We start from the raw sequence: 18,775 nt of genomic DNA on the forward strand, positions 1-18,775 counted from the left end.
AGCTAGACAAAATAATAACAAATCATCAGTTGAATACAATGGTTATTATCATGTTCTACATGAAAATACTATTATAATCTCCATAATGCTACCCAGTTAATTTCTTTTAATTCGAATTAACGTGTGAATTAACGTCTCGACATTGACACCTGAGCAAAGGTTTACAATAGTACCTCAGAGTTATGATACAGAGTTTACAATAGTAAAGAATAACTATTATTTAGTTAATAAATAATAATATTATGTAAATTATATTTTGTTAAACAACTGTGTAGTTCAACATAATGACGGTATTAGATTTTTGTTTTGATACAGGGCAGCGACAACCGCTGATACGTATTTCGACCTCCTTAGGTCGAAGTCGTGGCTATACCGTTCTGACGAGATCTAAGGAGGTCGAAATACGTATCAGCGGTTGTCGCTGCCCTGTATCAAAACAAAAATCTAATACCGTCATTATGTTTTATTACTTACTTTGTTTGGAGTACCAGAAACTGAATTCACTACGAATTTTGACCAGGATGAACGGCATGTGGAATGCAATTTTAGATTCCCTTGCCGAGTAATTTATCCAGCTGTTTGTTTCGCAAATTTTAGGAAACAGTGGTAAAAATTTGAATTCGGTTTCGCTAGGTAGAAATCGTTTGATTTCTCTTTTTGTTTTAACTGTGTAGTTCTTAAGAAGTCTATTAGGCTCTTGAGTCGGCTTGAACAGTTCAGAAGTTCTTTTGAACAGTGGGTTATATTATTTGCAATGCAAGTGGCTTGGTAGTTTTGACATTCTGTGAGGATGTGCTTAACGGTAATAAGAATATCGTTGCAGTGGGAGCAAATCTGTTGGTCTGTGGAGGACATAAGATGACCGTGTGACAAACGCGTGTGTTCTATCCTGAATCTTCGTATTGCTATCTTCTCTTCGCTGTTCAGAGATGCTAGGGATAAATAGGTGTTAATATTAGGTCGTATTTCTTTGAGCTGTAGGATTCTAAGTATACATCTGGGCGAGTTTACGAGTCAAGATCTTGGCGAAGTCAGAAGATTAGATACAGTATTAGTCGGATTTGATGAAATTCTGCTAGCATGAGATAGGAGTCGTTACTGCCTCCGAAGGTGGAGGGGAAGTTCATGAGATTCACAGTAGAGACTTTTAGCGGGACTGAATCGAAATGCTTAAGCAAATTTGGAGAGCGGTGTTGTGAACAGAGTTTAACGATTGTCATAAATTATTGGATGCGGACAAGTAAACTATACAACCTTAGTCTAATTTGGATCGAATTATAGCTCGATATATTTTGAGTAGTACACTTTCATCGACGCTTCATTGATGGTGTTACAATGACTTTAACAAATTTATTTTGCTTCAACAATTGCCTTTTATTTCATCGATGAGTTTGTTATCGACAGTTAGTCCTAAAATCTTGTTATGATAAATTAACTCTAAATTTACTTCGTTTAGTGTTATTTTGGGTATTTTTGCGCTATTATATCTCCTGGAGAATTTGATTATTTTGTATTTATTGAAAGAGAACCTGAAGCCAGTTTTCTTGGACCATGTAGTAAGGGACTCGAGAGAATTTTGTAATAAAGATGAGGTTGCGGCTGTGTGATTTTCCTTGGCAGTATACAATAAGGTATATCATTGATTGTATGAAAATAAACCGCCTATGATACGTGGCCCACGTTATGTGGATGAATGAAATTGATTCTGGTAAACCAACCATGTTAATTAGGATTGAAATAAAAAGAAGGGGGCGACCTAAATTCGGATATCTGGACTCTATGCAGGATGATTTAAGGAAGATTTGAGTATGAGGATGGAGAAAATAAATATTCGACAGGGAAGAATGGAAGAATGTTTAGAATATTGTTAGCTATTTTCTTGTGGCATTTTAAAGTAATTACTATTTAAATGGGGATAAGCCACAATTAAAGGATAAAGTAAGTTAATATTTTGAAATTAACAAACTGTTCAGTTTTTTAAATTTTGTTTTATTTTTATAACATAACATTTAGTTTAATCCAGGATGTATTTTGTTCAAGGATGATCCATTAACCATAAATATTCTTCCTTTTTTCTTGTTACTTAAGATCGCGTACTTAGTTAAATACCTGGAGATATTCACAGATTAATAAGTACCTAACACCCATATCTAGAATATTAGAATATTTAGAATATTTGGTGCTTGGTGGATTCCTTTTTGGACCTCTGAAAGGAAGAAGAATTTTCATAAGGGAATACTCCCCTTGGAGATTAAGAGTTCTTAATAAATTTAATTTTAATTAGCCGGGGTGTCGAGTTTGAGTAAAGCTTTTAGTATTATTCAATAAACTTGAAAGTATTCTTATGTTTTATAAAAAGCTGAAGACTTTAAAAATAAGCGGTTCTTTAATTAATTATAATACCGATTACTCTAAAACACAATCTATAATTTACATATACAGCATACACAAGTTCTAAAATCTTCCCTAATCCGATTTAAACTGCGCCAACTTGGAGAAACGAATTTAACACTAAATTAATGAAACATTTCTAATTTAGCGAAAGACGCCGCAGAGACCCGCTGCTGGGATGCAGACGCTGCTGTTGCTAGCCGATGCGATGACGACAATGTTGTAATTGTTGCAGTTCCGTTCTAAAGTAACTTTAAAAGTTACCTGTGTCGAGTTTGTTCCAAAACTTTGTCGGGACGCTTCCTGGGACATAATTTGCATTTAAAAGACGAATAAATAATCAAAGTCTTTAAAGAAAGTTATTTTGGTAATTGACAAAGGGTTTGATTATGTAAAATTAACTACAATTTTAGAAACAACTATAAATAAAATAAATAGTGTTTGTATAGAAAGTAAATACATCTGCAAAATCAATTCAAAATGTTAAAATAAACAACTTTTATTTAATCATTGAATTATTATTCACATATTAAAATTAAGCAAATCATACTTATTTAGGGGAACCAGTAGAATAGCAACTTCTTCTTCTTGTAGTTCCTCCTCCTATCAGAGGTTGGCTATCATCACAACTATCCGTATCTTATTGGCAAATGCTCTAAAAAGATCTACTGAGATGCAACTATACCATTCTCTTAGGTTTCTTAGCCAGGAAATTCTTAGTCTTCCTATGGATCTTTTACCCTTGATTTTAACTTACATTACGAGCCTTAATATCGCATATTTCGCAACTCTGGTAATGTGTCCTAAATATTCCAGCTTTCTTGTTTTGTTGTGCTTTATAACCTCGCAATCCTTTTGTAGCATTCTTAACACTTTTGCGTTTGTAACTCTTTGGGTCCATGGTATTTTCAAAATCCTTCTATAGCACCACATCTCAAATGATTCCAACTTCATTATCTTATCCACCTTTAGTGTTCTGATTTTCATTCCATACAACATAGTCGTGAACACGTAGCATCTTAAGGCTCGTATCCTCAGATCCAGAGGAAGGTCTCGATTGACAAACATTGTTTTCATTTTTATAAATGCTTGTCTTGCAATTTCAATGTATGTCCTTATTTCTCTACCTTGGTCATTGTTTTCATTTACCCAGGTTCCCAGATATTTGTAGTTACTCACTCTTTCTACTTGTTTTCCCTCGATATCTGGCCTTTCTACTGTAAGTTGCTTAGAAATAATCATGCACTTGGTTTTCTTAACATTCATTTGTAGTCCATATTTTATACTGACTTGATATAATCTATTTACTAAGCGTTGCAGTGCTTCTAGACTGTCTGCAAAAACAGCGGTGTCGTCTGCGAATCTTATGCTGTTCAAGATTTTTCTGTTTATTGATATACCCTGTTGTTTCTCTAATATTACTTCCTTAAAAATAGCTTCACTGACAGATTAAATAACAATGGGGATAGCACGCAACACTGTCTAACACCTCTTTTGATTTCTATAGTTTCTGTATTGACATTTTCGATTCTATCCTTTGCTTTTTGATTCCATTACAGATTGACAATAACCCGTATATCTCGTCTATCCACATTCTTTTATTTTAACATTTTTACGAGTTTCTGATGTTCTCTATCAAAAGTTTTTTGATAATCTATAAATCAGACATAAAGATCCTGGTTCATATCTAGTCTTTGCGCGAGAACGTTAAAAGCGAACAGAGCCTGTCTCGTTCCTCGTTCCTGGTCCTCCTCTGAAACCAAACTGAGTGTCATCTATATCTTCTTCTATTTTTTTTTTGTATAGTCTTTTATGTATTATTTTAGTGTGTGGCTTATTAAGGAAATTGTTCTGTACTGGGAGCGTTCTGTCGCATGTACTGACTTTAATAGTGTTACAAACGTGGACAACAACCAATCCTCGGGTATTACTCCTATTGTATATACTTTGTTGAACAGATATAAAAGTATGTGCAGTGTTTCTTCGTCAATGCATTTAATTAGCTCAGTGGTTATCTGATTTGGGCCTACTGATTTTGCGGTCTTTGCATTTCTAATTGCCTGTTCTAATTCGCACATTATTATTTTCGGTCCTGTTTGTTCCTGCGGTTCTTCTTGTGTCATTCTATCATCCTCGTATAGTTTTATTATGTATTCTTGCCAAAATCGTAGTTTATCTTTGATCATCTTTAAGTATCCCATAGTGTGCTCGCTTCTTGGTATTTGTTAGTTCTTTTATTGTTTTATACATAGTAAAGCTGTCGTATTTTCTGTCATTCTCTTTTATTTCTATGCATTGATCTGTACTCTGCACTTTTTCTTGGCCTTTTTTATCTCTACTTTAATTTCACTTTGTAGTTCTTGATATTTTGTCTAATTTTCCCTTTGGCGTTTCTTCTCTCTTTCGTTAATGCTAGAATATTTGATCATCCACTTCTGTTTTTATTTGTCTTTTTAGTTTAGGTTTTATATTTTCTTCCACAGCCTTTAGTATTGCCTTCTGAATATTGCTTCACTTTTCACTGACATCATCTGATGTTAAGATTTCATCTCCTACTTCTGTTAGATTTCAGTTGACTTGTTGGATCACTGTTTGATATATTTCTCTTTTTCTTAATTTTGTATAATCAAACGTTGGTTTGTTTTTAGATAGTACAATCTTTTTGAGTTTCACGTGCATTCTAGTTATCAGCGGGTTATGGTCTAATTTGACATCTGCTCCGAGGTATGCTTTTACTGCTTTAATTGAAGTTTTGTATCGATTTTTGACAAATATATAGTCTATTTTATTTCTGACTATGCAACTAGAATATCAACAAGTAGGTTTAAAGCATAATGTAAGGTAACCGAAGGTGCATGGCAATTAGCATTTAAAAGAAAATAAGAAATAGACCATTGAGATATTAGACGATATCTCCTTTCATATTAGTCTTTAGGTCAGGAAGATCATGCACCGACGTTATATTTATAATAAGGCGCAAGTGCAACAGAAATCATAGGAATATAACAAACCGGCGCATCTATGTTTTGTGGACCTTAAGAAAGAATTTGACAGATAGTAGTCCAATCCTATGTGTCCAAAATGCCCAATTTTGTTAAACCTTTAAAAAGGTGTAAGTCGGTCCTTTAAGCTTTATATTTGGCGATGTCATTGTAGATAATTTACAACTTGCGGTAAGTCTTCGCCGCATCCACTATAGCTGTCCATCTTTTACGATCTCACGTTTCCATTTCCCATTGTTGTACTTAAATCCTTAATAAAGCAGCTTTAACATCAACCTTCCATCTTTATCTGAGACGGCCTACTGTGGGGCCGTCTTAATCTCCGTAACTTAATCTTCTACCGTCTGGTCTCTCAAAAAACATCAGAAGATTCTCTCTCCTGACGCCGATCACAATGTAGACTCGCTTATTTTTTTTTTAATTTAAAAGTGTTTGTCCTTGTGTAGTATAGTGTGATGTACAATTTTATGTTTATAACATTCTTTAATTGTTGTATAGGCCAAAATTGACGAAATGCCCCTGAAGATTCTCTAGAAAGCGAAAGTACTTGGGCAAGATTTAATTAATAAAACTTTGCTCGATATCTGCCTTTTATTTGATCAAATTTTATTATTTATTTTTCATTTATAATTTGACTAGACTTATAGCTTCTGGTACAAATCGTGATCGATGAGAAATGCTGTCGTCGATCGTACACCCACCTAAACTTCAAGCAGACAGTATTGCTTTCCTAGAGTTTCCTTCAGCGCTGCTTTCAGTTGAGCATAAACATGTTTAATAAATTGTTAAGAAAATGCCCAAAGTGAAATTTAATATGCTGTGGATTAAACCGTACGCAGAACTTCAAATGGAAGGTGAAAATGTATGTTCAAAAATTGTAAGTAACCTAATGAAACGAAAGTTTCGTTTATGTTTAATTCGCGTATTTATGAAACATACATCATTCTAAATATTTATTCAATTTTTGATTGCTTCATATTAACGTCGATACATTATACGTGCATTTCAAAACAGCGAAACATACTGCAAATACAAAAAGAATTAAGTAACGATAAAACTCAATTTAATGAAGATCTGTGCAAGGCAATGATTGCTTCTAACATTTCATTAAAAAAAATTTAATAACGGTAATCTAAGATCATTTTTGGAAAAATACAGCAAGTTTAATATCCCGGATGAATTCACGTTGAGGAAATCAAGTGTAGACGCTATATATAAATCAACAATGATCCAAATACGGGAAGTCATACGGGAAGATATATTGTTTATTTGTTATTGCCGCACTAGAGAAATATGCTCCAGGCAACTCATTTTTAATATCTTCAAAACAAATTAAAAAAGTCAACAATTTGACCGTTACACTATGCATTTAAGACACTTTGACAAACTTCTTTTTGCCAGATGCCATTCATATATGGTTAAGGTTGGGCAAAATTTAAAAATATCAGAATCTTTTTCATATTACTTGTTTAGCTCATGGACTTAACAGAGCTGCAGAGATTATCATAGCCCAATTTTCTCTTGTGAAAGAATTAATTAGCAATGTAAAGAAGGTGTTCCTTAAGGCTCCTTTGAGAGTTCGATTATAGAAAGAGACTTCGCGCCGTACCGCTACCTTCCTAACCTGTATTAACTCGATATTAACTCTAATAAACGACATATCACACTCTTTACAGGCTGTTATATCATCAAAAGCCGTCTTCGATAATAAGGAGGTGCATAAAAGTCTGATATTTATTAAAACGAATTATAGTTTTATCCCTGAAACAATTACGTTACTAGAAAAGAAGTTGCTTTAACTTCTAGTTAATTCTGTGGAACTAATTGAAAATTTTCACAAGGAATGCCAAAAAGTAGAAGGTTTCAAAATTATTCAGAATGTGACATTTAGTTTTCGAGGCCTTTTTGACATAGAAACGTGTATTGGTAGAAACCTATTGCCAAAATTAAAATATGCCCCTATTACCTCAGTAGATGTTGAGCGAAGCTTCTCTTTATATAAACACGTGTTTTTTGATAAAAGACAAATTTTACAATTGTGAAAAATATTTAGTCATTACATAGTTTAGTATAAAGATATTGACGATTGTTGGGATATGAACTCAGAACATTTACCAATAAGGCTCACATTGAGTGACACGATTATTAGAAAAGAGTGTAATCCAATATTAACCAACAAATTAACAGACTGGGAAAGTTTTAAATCAACACTAAAAGAAAAAATCGAATTATCTGTATAATTAAAAACATCTGAACAACTAGATGAGGAAGTAGAGTTGTTTGCTCGAAATATACAAAAATCAGCATGGGAAAACACTCTGATTCAAGTATTAAAAGTAAGAGAAAACAACTATCCGAACGAAATTAAAAATTTAATTAAAGAGAAAAGAAAACTAAGAAGGAGGTGGCAACAAACCAGAGCTCCTCAAGATAAAACGAATCTGAACAATGCAACTCAAAAGCTCAAAAGAGAGATTCAAAATATAAAAAAAAGAATCAATGAGTTCTTTCCTGAGAGAATTGACGGATGATAGCAGCACTGAATACTCACTATGGAAAGCAACGAAAAGGCTAAAAAGACCAGTAGTCCATTCTCCACCCATTAAACTGGAAGATGGTAGTTGGGCCAGGAGCAACAAGCAAAAGGCAGAGAGATTTGCCACAAATTTAAAAAATACATTCAAATGACATGAAGACCAAATTAATGTACAATTATGGATAGAGCCTAATCAGATAGAAGAGACAATCAAACCAACATCCCTAAAAGAAGTAGCTGATGAAATACAAGAAAACATAAATCTGAAGAAAGCCCCAGGATACGATCTAATTACTGGAGAATTACTAAAAAACCTGCCTCGCAAAGCCGTAGTAAAATTGACCAACCTAATTCATGCTGCTTTTAGATTAAGATATGTCCCAAATTTGTGGAAAATAGCTGAGGTAATAATGATACCAAAACCAGGGAAATCACCAACAGAAGTATCTTCTTACAGGCCAATACCACTCTTACCAGTGATGTCAAAGCTGTTCGAGATACTCTTGCTAAAAAGAATGAAACCGATAATAGAAGAGAAAAAACCACCAAAAAAGAGATTCCAAACCACCAATTTGGCTTCAGAAATAAACACTCTACTATTGATCAAGTACATAGAATTACTAACATAATTGAGAAATCGTTAGACGAAAAGAAAGTCTGCTCTACAATATTTGTATATGCTATAGCCACCTTTGCAGATGATACTGCCATTCTAGCAGTAGGTGATACCAGTGTCGAAGCAGCAAAAATATTACAGTTTTCAATAGATAAAATCCATAAGTGGACAAAAAAATGGAAAATCAAACTAAACGAGTCTAAATCAATTCATGTTAATTTTACAAACAAAAAAACGGGTGTGGCAGTCCAGTGGGACCGCCGGTAGAAGTTATACTTCTATACACGCGTTCGTCGTAACAAATTTATATGGGAGTCAATCTGCACAATCATTACATATGTTATGCTATAGGTAAGAGAGAGCAGAAAGCGAAAAATAATTAGGTATACAGGTATATGGTGCATCGTTTGCTGTATATAAACATTTGACTTGTAATAGGAGTATAATAAGTAAATGAAGAATTGAATCAATATTTTAATGAAAATATATATTTTTATTTTCATGTATAAAAGGACTTGAATGCAAAAAAAATTTTTTACACATACTCTGCAGTAAAATTCATTGTTAAATTTGTTATTAATATAAAAATACAATACAATACACTGCAACATAATTTAATATAATAATACAATACAAATTAAAATGCAATATTCATAAGTATTTAAAAATGACAATATACGTAACTTATTTACGCATATGTTAACATGATAAAAATATTAATAAAAAAAATATTGTTTGGTGATACAACTGTTAATTTATCTGACATTGACAAATACAATATTTAATTGTTGTTTGTTGTGTATATAAGTACACATTTGAACTTTCTTGAGATATTTACAAGTTTTAATTTATAATTTAACATGCCTAACGAGGCTTGTTACTCCCGTGCAAATTTCCACAGTCGAACGCGCGTATAGAAGTATAACTTCAAAAACCAACATCTCGGATTATGTTGTAAATTTTCATTTTATTTTAAAATTTAGCATTTTTGCGTATTTTACATATATTTAATAAAATTAACGTGGGGTTTTTAAATATTTCAAAAATAAAAAAGGCAATTCATATATGGATTCGAACTCACATCCACCAGCGTATGAACTAAACACGTAAAATATTTGCCAATTAGACATGACACAAATGGATTTCAAAATTGACAGTTCTAGGTCATACAGTGATTTATTGAGATTATTATTTTGAAATACAAAAGACTAAAATAATTATGAACATTTAATAAATAATACAAAACATAATATCACATAAATAATAATATTAATATATATTATATTATATATATATATATATATAATATTATCTATATAAAATATATATAATATTAAATATATATACAAAAGGAACATTTTTATTCTCGAGAGAGGAAGAGAGAGAAAATATATCTTCTGTCTCTCTCTTACTCATTATCTTACATATGTAATGATTTCAGCAATTCACTCCCGTACAAATTTCCAACGTGGAGTGCGCGTATAGAAGTATAACTTCAAAAAATCCAAAACATTCTAATTATACCGCATGCATCTACTGCAAAATACTTGGGTATCACACTTGATGCAAAGCTCGCTGGAAAGTCAATATCAAAAAGAAAAGGGAGGAACTAGGTATCCGTTGCAAGAAAATGTATTGGCTGATGGAAAGAAATTCAGTTTTGTCCACACATAATAAACAACTGATATACAAGCAAATACTGAGACCAGTATGGATGTATGGTTGCCAACTCTGGGGCTGTGCTAATAAAAGTAATATCCAGATCATCCAGAGATTCCAGAATAAAGCATTAAGGAACATCGTTTATGTTCCTTGGTACATCAGAAATGTCGACCTCCACAAGGACCTTGAGATAGAAGATGTACATAAAATTATCAAGAAGATGGCAGGTAGTCACGAACAACGGCTCCATAAACACGTAAACATCGAGGCCATCCAGCTTCTCGATAATACTGGGTTAGAAAGAAGACTCAAACGAACAAAACCATTTGAGTTAGTGTAAAGTGTAATTAGTGTAAAGTGTAATTAGTGTAAAAGCAGAGCATAGTGCTGTGTTGTGAATTTGCATGTTAGGTATTAGTGCATAGCTGTTAGATAAAATAAGTGGACGTCATAGGGTAAGCTTTTAGAATGCATCCTAGTAAATTAAGACAGATAAAAATTGATAATTGGTCAGCTTTGACCAAATTCCAATGGTATAAACACAGTAGGTGTTTACTAAAAAAAAAATAGTTAAGTATTTAAGAACCCAGTCCACTTATGAGTGCTGTAAAACCCAGATAAATTAATAAAATTGAACACATTTGTTAATAACTTTAACAATGTTACATTTAAATTTGCTACAAATAATGTTTTATACAATTTTCTGTAGGGTTGCTAATTTACGAGATACAGCGTAAAAACCCTGTCCCCCTTTTTCCAAGATGGCGACCGGGGGACAAAGGTGGAGACTCCACAAACTTGAACTTAAGCTTATACTAACTACCCCCAAACACCAAAAAATAAAATTGCGTTCTCTCAGAAAAGTAATCTCAATGTAATTTCAATGGAGTATATTGCAAAATAAAAAATAAAACAAAGTTTTGACAAATATCAAATGTTTACGTTTGTTTTTCTACATTTCGTTTTATTAAAACTAAGCTAATCAGTTAGCACGTATTTACACTGCATATTTCCATTAATCGAAAGTCCTAATGGTCTCAATAATATCATTTATTTAAAAAATGAACCTTTAACCTCGTATTTTAACATCATTATAGTAATTAAATAAGATGAGTAATATCAAACTGCCATTATATAAAGTATAGTGGTCTATTGTTTGAATGATTTCTGTAATATCTATTTAGTGTTTCTCGTTCCAGTAATAATAATAGATAAAAAACGATATTGAACACAATATCTACGAATGAGTAGCCTAAATAATTAATTCCTCCACGAACAGTTGTCCTGATCCCTAGAAGTTATAACTGGAATCGCTGAAGCTGTATATTTTCAATAATAGATCTTTAAGGTGAGCTAGGGACTCCCCGCAGTTCTATTATTTAGACACGTGTATCTAACCTTTGAGAGATAGTGTATTAAGAGAAGGTTTGGGTATCATTTTAATTTTGAATACACTTTGTAGCTGACTCGAATAGATTAGGATGTGTGAAGATGTTTTAGTCACAAATGCTTGTATTTAGAATTTTTATTTACCACATCTAAATAAATACCTAAACTTTTTCTAATAGCTTTTGTTTGTTTGGACAATCCGACATATAAACAAAAAAATATTAAAAATCGGAAAAAAAAATTAAAGAAAAGCGAATTGGGCAAATAGACCAGTGCGGATCCGTTTTATAGTGAATGTGAGAGTTGGGATTCGGATTGTTGCAGAAATAGCTAAGTGATAACAGTATTAATAATTAAATTCTCCCTCTCAAATAGGTCGGGAACATTAGTAAAAAAATTAAAATATTCAAAAATTTCTAAAAACATCGATTTTTTTTACTTTGCTTACTTGTAACTAGAGCTCGCGAAATATGCAAAATGCATATTAAGTGCATATTTGCATTATTCGCTCGGTGCGTGACTGACGCGACACCTACCGCCGTCATCTGACAGTTTTGGACCTACCAATTTTCAGGTTAAACATATGACATATGTTTGACATTGTTAAATACAGGCGAAATTGATAATTATTAATAATTAACTTTTTAATTATATTTTTTCAGTTTATGTACAAAATAAATGTAGTAGGGGAAGGGCGGGTAAAATGGCATAGGCAGGCAAAATGGTTTTTTGTTCTCGTAGTCAAGCTAACGGTTCTACGTCACCGCAATTCTGGATACTTATTATAAACAGTGGCAACACTGTCCACATTAAGTCTCGTGCACCTATCTCGGCCGGCCACGAGATTGGTGTATTTGTGATTAAGTGCTGGTCGAGTTCGATGCGTCAATGTAAGTTTTATTCAATAATTTATTAAATTAAGGTTATAGAGCTTTTTGAATTCACTTTTTGGTAATTATGTTTTATACGCTGCATGTGACTTTAAATAAAAATTGTGTTTATTTCCATTATTCATTTTTTTCAACTATCAGTAGTCGGCAAATACAAAACGGGCAAAATGGCATAGCATTATGGCGGGCAAAATAACATACTATGCCATTTTGCCCGTCTGTTTTTCAGGTTAAAGTACATATTCAGTTTTTTTTTACAGATGGTTTATTCATATAAAAGGAAGTCTAACAGAAATAGTTGGAGTGAGGAAGATATGCAAAGAGCTTTGGAGGCAGTCCAAAATTCCGAAATGGGTTGGCTTAAAGCAAGCAATACATTTCATGTACCGTTCTCAGCACTACGACGTCGAGCAGGTAATAAAAATAAAATTGCCATTGAAGCAAAAAAACATTTGGGCTCCCTGGCAACAGTTTTAAACGAAGATATGGAGACTGCAATAGTTGCCCACATTCTGTATCTTGAATCCCGGTTTTTTGGCGTGACAAGAGCAGACTTATGCAAGCTAGCCTATAGCATTGCAGAGAAAATAAAGATTAATCATCAGTTCAATAAAGTGACCAAGATGGCTGGCAAAGGATGGTTACGTCGTATCATTACGTCTTCCAGAACCTACGTCTCTTGCACGGGCCGAGGCATTCAATAAGCCTCAGGTAAATAAATTTTTTGATGTTAGAAGTTGTTAAAGAACACAAAATTCAAAATACCATGATATTCAACATGGACGAATCAGCCTTGACCACCATCCAAGTTCCGCCAAAAGTCTTTGCTCAGAAAGGAATAAAACAAGTGGGCTCTATCACGAGCGCAGAAAGGGGTGTACACACAACAGTTGTAGTGTGCATGAGTTCTGGAGGAACTTACGTACCACCATCAATAATTTTCCCCCGAAAAAGATTTAACCCACTTTTATATGACGGCGCACCTGTAGGAATATTAAAATTGCATAATGAATCAGGATACATGACCGGAGATTTGTTCATAAGGTGGATGCAACATTTCATTGACCATGTCAGGCCGAATCCTGCGCAGAAAGCATTATTAATTTTAGACGGACACTCCAACCATAAAAGCTACGAAGCTTTAGAATTAGCTAAACAGAATTCAGTGGTATTACTTTGCCTGCCGGCACACTGCACGCACCGCCTTCAGCCATTGGATGTTGCCTTTTTCGGACCACTCCATAAATATTATAATCAAGCTGTTACTCATTGGCTCAGAGAAAATCCTGGTCGTGCAATAACCATATATCAAGTGTCCAGTCTCTTCCAGAAAGCATATGAGAAAACAGCAAATATTGAAATCGCAATAAATGGTTTTCGGGCCACAGGAATATCACCTATAAATCGTGACATTTTTCCGGAGCATGCATTTTTGCCTAGTGCAACTACAGATGTGCCTGAGGATGTGCCTGGTTCTACTAATAAACCTGACATTGCTTCTACATCTTTTCCTGCTGATGTTAATGTTCCTCACGCTGCAACTTACGATCATCATTATGTCCAAGAACCATCGGCATCTGGTTCTAAAGATGACTCTATTGAAGGAATCCTGATGGAATTGGCACCGGTACCTCAGAGTAATGTAAGAAAATCTACCAAACGTAAATCTGGTCAATACCAAGATGTATTAACCGAGAGCCCCTTCCTGAAATATCTCCGCGAAAAAGAAAATGAAAAAAAAGCACAAGAAATAAAAAGCAGAAAAGGGGACGTCGTGAAAAGAAAAATAGTCAATGATTTAAGTGATGGAAGACGCATTGTGAACAAAGATAGACATCAGTTGGAGAGAAAAAGCAAGAGAAATATTGTGACCAGACCAATACTGAACAATATATCAAGTGATGAAGAAGAACCCTTTAGTATTGATGATGATGAACAAGAGGACTGCGCTTGCATTTACTGCAATGATACGTTTAGTAGGTCCAAATCTAATGAAGGATAGTTAAGATGCCAAATTTGCCAAAACTGGTCACATTCAGAATGTGCTGGACTTTCCAAAAAAGCAAAACAATTTATTTGCGAACTTTATATGAACTAAAATGTTTAATTTCAATTTTTTTTCTTCGTAAAAATAAAAATTTATAATTATTTTTGTATTTAACACTATTGTTTATGTGTATGCCATTTTGCCCGCACTGGGCGGGCAAAATGGTTTTTTGTTACATTTTGATTTTGATTTTTTTTTAAATAAATCTCTTTGTATTAGTGATTTTTTGTTACTTAGAATAGTAGAAAAATGACCTGGTTATCATTATACATCAAAAGGAATGATTTATCTCTATTTATGTCTCAGGTATATGGAAAATAAACTAAGTATGCCATCTTGCCCGCCCTTCCCCTATGAAAAACTGGGTTTCTCAAAATTCATCATAATAGGTATATATTTTTAACTCCAAACGGAAAAGAAAGGGAACAATCTAGTACTGACAAATCAAGTTTTTCACGTGACATATAATTAAAAACAGTAATAGTAAAAGTTATGATATAAAAGCTAAAGTCATCAGGTACTCTGCAGTTCTTTGGTTCAGTAAGAAGTTCATAATAAAGTGTGTTTAAGTGTTTATCAAAAGTGTTTAAAAATGCCAAAACAAAGTGCAAGTAAATCAATTCTTCTGAAAAAGTGGATTAATAGTAAAACAAAGTTCAAAATCATTCATGATAACCACATATTTTTCACGGTTTGTAACAAACTGGTACTTTATAAAATCAGATTATTTGAAAGGCCTCAGATGTGTTTTAAAACTATAAACAATTTTTTGGCTTATAAACAAATAGAATATCTCGTTAACTATTAAATTAAATTTAAGTAACGGCATCGGAAAACACTCGGCAAACGTTCCTTATAAAAGAAAAAAATTAAATTACAAGTATAATCTGGTCAATTTAGATATAAAAATAGTTCAAAAAAGGTTCAGTTCAAGTGAATATACGTACTTATTACAAGTGTCTACCATTTAGGCTATTTGTGCTATTTTTTAGCTCCAAAAAATGTGTCAGGTTTGCTTTATTTACAATAAACGTTTAATTGAAGATAAAACAGTTGTGATTGATCGTTAAATGCCAAATTTAATCAAGGCTAGTGTCGTGAAAGGGAATGAGTTTATTAAGTATATTAGAACTCAGAATTCCCTTACAATATAATACCAACGACTCATTTAACAATTTATGAACGTCCAACAAGAGGAAGAGGTAGAAGAAGAAATCGAAGAAGACTTGACTGTTGAATTAAACTTTCAAGAGTATGAATCTGATTAAAATCTTTAACATTATTATCCATTACATTATCCTAAACTTTAGGCCTATAGGGCAAACCATGGTAAAAAAACGTGCCGAGTACACTACCTCACCAGTGGCGTGGAAATGTGTGCATATTATGTAAAATGTGACTCCCATAAAGACCATTTTTGTAGAGAATTTTAAGGTCTACAACTTAGGTTTGAGGTTTTTTTTTAATAAAACCGTTTACTAGCAAAATCCAGTAAACCTCAAATGTTGAACTTTGAACCAGAATAACTTTTGTTGTAGTTTCGCAACTGTATATAAACAATTATAAAATATTAACGGACGTTTTATTAGTTTTAATTCTCCCCGTATATTAAGCCAAGATTCCGCGTACAAAAACACAGACGCTATAGAACAATAAACGGTTGTAATGCATTGTTGCAGACAATAGACTGTTCTTGCATACATTCACGTTAAGAAATAAAGAGAAAATTTTTAAACATACCAATTTATTTCAATTCTTGTATAAAATTTTGTAGTCATTTTAATCAAGAAATGATCTAAGTACGTAATCTCTACAGGTACAAAACATTTACAATTTCAAAGAAGATCAATTTAAGTAGCCCTCAACATTCTGAGAAAGTCTCGGTCACTGAGGCATTCAGTTATTGGATAATCGCTAAGGGTTCGCTCATTTGCATTTTATGATCTAATCCCCAAATCTATCTACAATTTATTGTATCTTAACAGCAGGTAAACGGCTAATAGTTTTGTTCCTAATTTAGGGATTTTCCAAAATCTCCCAGTTTATTGAATTAGGTACCTAAACATTTCTAATTTGATGCTCAGATTTGTAAATCATTTTTGTTTTGATATTCAAAGCGTAAACAGTCGTTGTGCGTAACAAAAAGGAAGATTGTGATTTTATAATGCCTAAATCAACCAGTGCTTCAACTTGGATTAAACCTTATAAAGAGCTGTCTATGGATATGGGAAAAATCTACTGTTCAGTCTGTGGCAAAATTGTAAGTATCTAATATTTTCTATTAAATATCTAATATTTCATACATACAGGGTGTTTCCAAATGACACTTACAACGTTTGACTGTAGATACCTCTCGAAAAATTGAACAAAACGATATAGTTAATGAGGGGTCAAACTTATTTACTTTTCGAGATACAGGGTGTTAAAATTTAAAAAAATTAAATTCTTTTAGTTAATAACAACAATAACTTTAAAACCAATAAACGTATTTACTTAAAATTTAGTACTCGTAGGTTGTTTTTAAATGAAAAATAGCTTCCTTTAGTGAGAAAAAATTGTCCATGCTACAATACAATGGTGTGTATTTAGAAAAATTTTTCACCTTTACTTTTTTTTATGAAGTCAGCTATTCTAAAACACAATTATTTTTATTGTAATTGAATTAACAAAAAAAAAACTTTTGTTGAATTTTAAAATAAGTTATATGATGTACTAATGGTTAGTAACAAAAACTAATTTGTGGATTAATACTGCATTTAAAACACTTAGCGAGTGTTTTTTTCCAAACCAGTTATTTGATTAACCAAAAACACCTTGTGTATTTTTATATTTTAAAGGTTGGGTTAAAATAAAGGTCTTTATTTTTATTTATAGATAGCATGTGAGAAGAAATTTCAGATAGACCAACATGTGAGAACTGCTTCACACATTGCAAAAAAAGGAAAAATAGGAGGAAAACATCAAACTTCAATGGCTAAATGTTTCCAATCTACTTTAAAAAAATTAGATGAGCAAGAAACTTTTAATGAAGACTTGTGTCGCGCATTAGTGTCTGCAATCATACCGCTTTCAAAATTAGCAAATGTAAATTTTAGTTCGTTTCTAAAAAAATATTGCAAACTTAATGTTTCAAGTGATCGGTCTCTAAGAAGAAATAATGTGAACGGGCTATACTCGTCGGTGTTAATTAATATTAAGGAAGAAATTGCAGATAATTATTTTTACATATCTGTAGACGAAACCACTGATTCCTCAGGAAAGTATATTGCTCATTTATTGATTGGTGTTCTTAAAGAAGATACCTTACCAAAATCTCATCTTATTTTATGCCAGCAACTTGAGAAAACAAATGCTTTAACAATTTCGCGTTTTATACAAGAAACATTAGCAACTTTTTTTCTTCCGACAACTATTCCTTCTAATAAATTACTGCTTATTTTGTCGGATGCTGCTCCTTATATGGTGAAAGCAGGACAAAATTTAAAAATATTTTTCCCAGATTTAATACATGTTACTTGTGTAGCGCATGGATTAAACAGAGTTGCAGAGGAAATACGAAAAAAGTTTCCTCTTGTAAATACCATGATATCCAGTCTCAAAAAAGTATTTCTTAAATCTCCTATAAGAATTCAACTTTATAAAGAAATGCTACCTAACATTCCTCTTCTACCACAACCTATTTTAACGCGATGGGGAACATGGTTAGAAGCAGCTAATTTTTATGCAGATCATTTTGTTAAAATAAAGAACATAATTGATACGTTAACAGATGAAAGTTCCCAATCTCTTTTGGATTCTAAACAAACTTTTCAGAGTAACTTGCTTCAACAAGAACTTTCATTTATAAAATCAAATTTTAGTTTTGTTCAAAAAACAATTACTCAGTTAGAATCACCAAAACTGTCATTGTTCGAAAGTACAGCATTAATAAAAGAATTTGCGTCATGTTGTCGGAACGTTAGAGGTAATATTGGAAAAGATATTTTAAAAAAAATTGAAGCTACTATGGAAAAAAATAAAGGTTACCATATTCTTTCTGAAGTAGTCAGTGTTCTAGCTGGAAATATTTCGGAAACAATTAGAACCAAATGTTTTGGTTAGTTTGAAAAATGCTCCCGTTACATCAGTTGATGTTGAACGAAGTTTTTCCATATATAAATATATGTACTCAGACAGAAGCCACAAGTTTTTGTTAGAAAATTTTGAACACCACTTGGTCATTTATTGTTACCATAATTCTAA

Source organism: Diabrotica undecimpunctata, chromosome 9 (assembly GCF_040954645.1).
Source record: "Diabrotica undecimpunctata isolate CICGRU chromosome 9, icDiaUnde3, whole genome shotgun sequence".
Classification (NCBI taxonomy): domain Eukaryota; kingdom Metazoa; phylum Arthropoda; class Insecta; order Coleoptera; family Chrysomelidae; genus Diabrotica; species Diabrotica undecimpunctata.